The sequence below is a fragment of the Apium graveolens genome, chromosome 5 (assembly GCF_009905375.1).
Source record: "Apium graveolens cultivar Ventura chromosome 5, ASM990537v1, whole genome shotgun sequence".
NCBI lineage: Eukaryota > Viridiplantae > Streptophyta > Magnoliopsida > Apiales > Apiaceae > Apium > Apium graveolens.
The window spans coordinates 208,030,041-208,035,256 of NC_133651.1; positions in this window are offsets into that span (position 1 = coordinate 208,030,041).

Here is a 5,216-nt window from a genome sequence, read left to right on the forward strand (position 1 = left end):
CCATATGTAAAACTTCACGCGAATAGTCATTTATTTAGACCAATCCAGCAAGTATCCTGTAAACACAATAGTGCAAGGAATGTTCATTAGAGTATATACCTCTCAAATTAATGTTAATCACGCATATATGATAATAATTGACATCTCTGAAAAAGTGTTGATACCTTTGCCTCAATACTTCAATAGCAGGATGATTAATATTGAAATAAATCCGCGAACATGATGAACTTCTTATCTGCTGTGAACCTGTTAGAAGCAATTCAGCGATAAGCTTTAGTTGACACCCTGAAAAATTATTATATTTTGTAGTAAAGATATGTAGATTAGCAGAAAATGGAACCATTGTGGATTAGTGGCCTCATGGTTGTTAGGATAACAATTGGAGGATACCCAACATATCCCTAAAGTGCATTTGCTACATCAACAGTAAATTCATCCCAAGCAAAAATCTTAACCACGTTGCTGAAATGGAAAGAAAGATAATGAGACTATCAGATAAACATTGTTCAACACTGATCGACACTACATTTATTACTGAAATGATGGTCTTACCTGTCATCAAATAACTCAAATCGAAGAAACTTTTTCTCACCAAATCGTGTATAAACTTGCTTTATTGGATTAATATTCTGAGGCATGCCAACAATATCTACTAAATAGTTACTATTTAGCTTTTTTCAATCATGAATTAAATTAAAAAGAAATATGTGATAATATTCAAAAATACCTATAGCATGTACAGGAAGCACATGTTGAGAGAGTGACATTGCAAGATCAGAAATCTCAAGAATGGTTTTAAGCTCAAACTTGTGCCTTGGAATGGTATTTACTTCAAACGGAATAGGATGGACAATGGTATCATGTGAAAAAACAATTATCTTATCAGTAGATACAGGCCTCATAAGTCCTGCAGGCTCTATTACTACAAAATTCTGAATAGCATATATGTTTCCTTCAAGTATGATATTGCTAACATAATGCCAAATCACACGATTTACAAATGCAAAGACATGACAATCCTGCATAACAAAAGCTCATTGGAAACTCTTCTATACAAACAATAATTATATACTACTACTACATAAAGCGCAAGACATTACCTCTGAATCAAGCACAATTAGATTAATATCTCGGAATTGTTGAGTGCGAGAAAATGAAGGCCACATCCTAGTAATACGTACACGAACCCTCCAATCAGTCCTAGTGCTATTAACCAATGCAAGGTTGTCTTCCATGGCAGCAATCACAAAAGGTTAACTAACAAATTTTTTTTTTTTAAAGGGTTATTACTTTATGATATTTATATAACAATGAAAACTATATATATATATATATATATATATATGAGGATTAGTACGTCAGCCATGGATTTAGGTACATGATTGATGTTAACATAGTTGGCGTGATCTTTAGATAAGAGTTTGTTAGGATTTTACTTCTCCATTACAAATGCAATATTCTGCAAATAATTTTAGTAAGTCAACGTGATATCAACATGACCTTAAATTTAGGTTAAATTGTCTTATACAATATTCACGTAAATTATTTCATGGGAATTATCATTTTCGTACATAAAAACTCGATTCGTACGTTAATTATGACGAACTATGGGTATTATTAATTTTAATTGTGATGATATTATGGCGTAAAATAGAAATATAAAGGTTCATAACAACTAAATTTAAAAAAATAGTAGAAATAAGTCATAATGTTTGAAAATGTCATATATTTTTTTAGGACTATAGCATGCGGTTAAAAAATAATACACTATAATAAATAATAAAGACATTTATTCTTATCTGTAGTTGAGATTTTTAATATTTACCCAATATTTGATAACAATTGTTCGAATTACTTTGTTCGTCAATTTTTTTTTGAAATATCTATTTTCTTTATAAGTCTACTATTATTTTTATTCCAACTACAATTACAAACCATATTATTGCAAAAAGATATTTAATAAAGGTCCATAAATCTTATCAGATATCAAATGTATTTTGGAAACTATTACAAATTTTACATGGAGATATGAGAGAACATGTAAAAAAACATGACACACAATCTATTAAAATCAATTGTTATTAGTTTTGTGTATTTTGATGATATATTAGCGTGAATTGGCTAATATAAAACCTCATGCAAAACTATTTATAAATTAATTATCTTACATAAATAGTAAAATTTATAATCCAACGAACAACATATTCGGACAAATAAAGTATTTGAAATATAGGAAAAATAATTTGTAGTATTATTCTATTCAAACTTTGGCATAATGTTTTACAAATTAATTTTTTTTATTTGAAAAATAATAATAAATATTCTTCTCAAATGTAAGTTTGTACATTAATTATTTCATGGGTGTTATCATTTCCCCACACCTAAACTGGATTGTTACATTAATTGTGAAAAACTATTTGTTAATTTCTTTTAACAAATTATACTTACAGTAATCATTTCCTACATAAGCAATTTTAAAACCTCAAAAGAATATAATTTGAAATTAATTATCTCAATCCGGTTGGAATAACTATGATGATATTATCTTGATCAATGGAAACATTTATTCTCATCAAATATGATATTGCAATAGTTTATTTTATATTGAATTATCTTCCAAATTGTATGAATGTGAAAAAATATTGGAACAACAAATGGAATATCTACTGCAAATTTTTCATGGGAAGATGACTAAACATGGATTCCAAAATAAGACATAATCTATTAAATACAACGGTTATTAGAAATTTTCCCCTGTGATGATATTATGGCGTAAAATACAAAACTAAACGTTCATAAGAAAATACTTTGTGATAAATTAGCTCGAATAAGTCTTAATGTTTCAAAATCAAATGTTTTTGTATTAAATTTAAGCCTTTACCATAGGGTTATAAAATTAATACAATACAATCAATAATAAATATATTTATTATATTCTGTAGTTGAGATGTTTAATAATTAATAGACATTTTATAACGCTTGTTCGAATTACTTTCTTCGTCATAACTTTAGACATAAATATAATAAGTCAATAAGCCTACTATTATTATAATTCAAATTACAATTACAAAACATCTTATTATAATAACATATATAATACACCTCCAAAGATTTACAAAACATATGTTAGGTCACACACACACACTGTAGAGGGGGTGAATACAGTGTATAGTACAATCAAATCGAACTTTAATAACTCAAGTAACAGAAAACAAACTTTATTGAAACAATAAACTCTGTTACAATATGGAACTGTTCTCTCTCAGTGATGAACAAATATCAAGAGAGCTGCTAGGGTTACAATAATCAATCTTCTCGATTGTGATAACACTTCTAGTGTAAACCCTATGTATGTGTTTATATACTACACAGTTACAAGATAATCGCTAATTGATATGGAATATAATTCTGCTTCCTAAAATATATCAATCAGATATCTTTTCTTCCAAGTATTCTATTCTTCATAGAATTCCTTCTTCATGCATATCTCTTCTTATGTTTGTCTCGATCTTCTTTCCTTTAACCAGCTGACTTCCTTATCTGAACGCCCTTCAGTACTTAAGTTCTGATATCCATCTTCTGATGATTATCTCCTGATAATATAAGTACTGATATCCTTAAGTCCTGACTTTCAGTAAGTACTGATTTATCCTGTTTAAGTAAGATCTGAAAACTAAACATAAATCACATTAGCCATGACATTATCAAATATATCTAACAATCTCCCCCAATCTTGTAAATTAGCATAATATACAAGTTTAACAGATATTTGAATATGTCAAAAACATTAAGTACAAATGCATGAGAATTTGACTAGATAACTACAACTTACAGTCCTTAAAGCTTTACCAATCATTAACTTCTGATAAAAACTTCAGTCTGTATTCATATCAGAATTTAAGCAGTTGTAGATCTTGACTTGGCTTCATCTTCTGATCTCTCTGATGTCAGGAGTTGTTCTGAGATAATTTTTTAACAAACATCTCTCAGCATATCTGAGTTCACCAGTCATCCTCCTTTTAGCATCTTTAAGTTCTGCAGAATCTTCACCAGTTTGAAAGATTACAGCCCTGAGATCATTAATTTTAGCTTTTCTTATGTCCTGATCCAGTCTGATCAAATATGCCTTATCAGACTCAAGATTGAATTCCACAACCCTGTAACCCAGAAAGGTAGTTATAATCTTGGCAGTGTTGGGCTTTATCTTAACTATATCACCCTTGTGATCTCTGTACTTTGGAAGATATGTGCTATCAGACTTAACAGAATAAAGCCTTTTCTGTCTCTGAATCTGATTCTTCAAATAGTTTGCAGCATTTTATGTTATTATGTCATTCACTTGAAGTAAGAATAATACATGCTCCGATTCTTCAAAATACTTCAGTGGAATGGCATTTTCCCTTATATGATAAACCCTACCATCTGTCATGAAGTACAACAAAATGTGTTCTTTCAAGTAGGTATGGTAAACCATTTATACAGATTACAGTTGATTCAATCTCTCAGGAGTTGCTTCAATACCTGGTTCACTTAAGGAAGTTGGATCATTGGTAGTGTTCTGTATTCTTCTTTCATCAGCACTTCCCAATCCAGCTTTATCTCTTGCTTCCTTTCTAGTAACCACTCTTGCTTCAAAATCACTTGCAGCAGTCTTCAAAGGTTGAGTCTGTTTGGCTTTAGTGAATCCTGGTAGGAGTGTCTTTGATTTATCAGAACTAACTATCTCTTGACTCTGAATAACTTGAGCCATGTCAGAGGTTGTCTTAGAAACTTTTCTTAAAGTCAGAGCAAGATCAGCATCTTCATCAGTAATTTCTTCATTCACAGGAGGCACATAAACCTTGATAGGTTCACCAACTTTCTCTTTGCCCTTGGACCTTGGATCTATCTGCAGTTGTGATTTAACCATAATTGCTTCAGGATTTTTCTTTTCTTTTATCACAATGCCTTTGAGTGTTGGAAGTTTCTTTTTACCAGAAGCTTCAGATTTAGATTTGACTTTTTCTGATTTAAGTCTGACTTCTTCTTCCATTAGACTCTCCAAGTCCATTCCTGGATTTTCCTGAAGAAATAACTGTCTTGACATTTCTTCATCAAGATCTAAAAGTTCATCAGAACTTATCCTTTTACCAGTAGCATAAGTAATTCTTTTTCCAGCATCAGAACTTGTTTTGTGACTTGTGATTTCAGCTGTTCTTGATAAGAAACCTCTACCT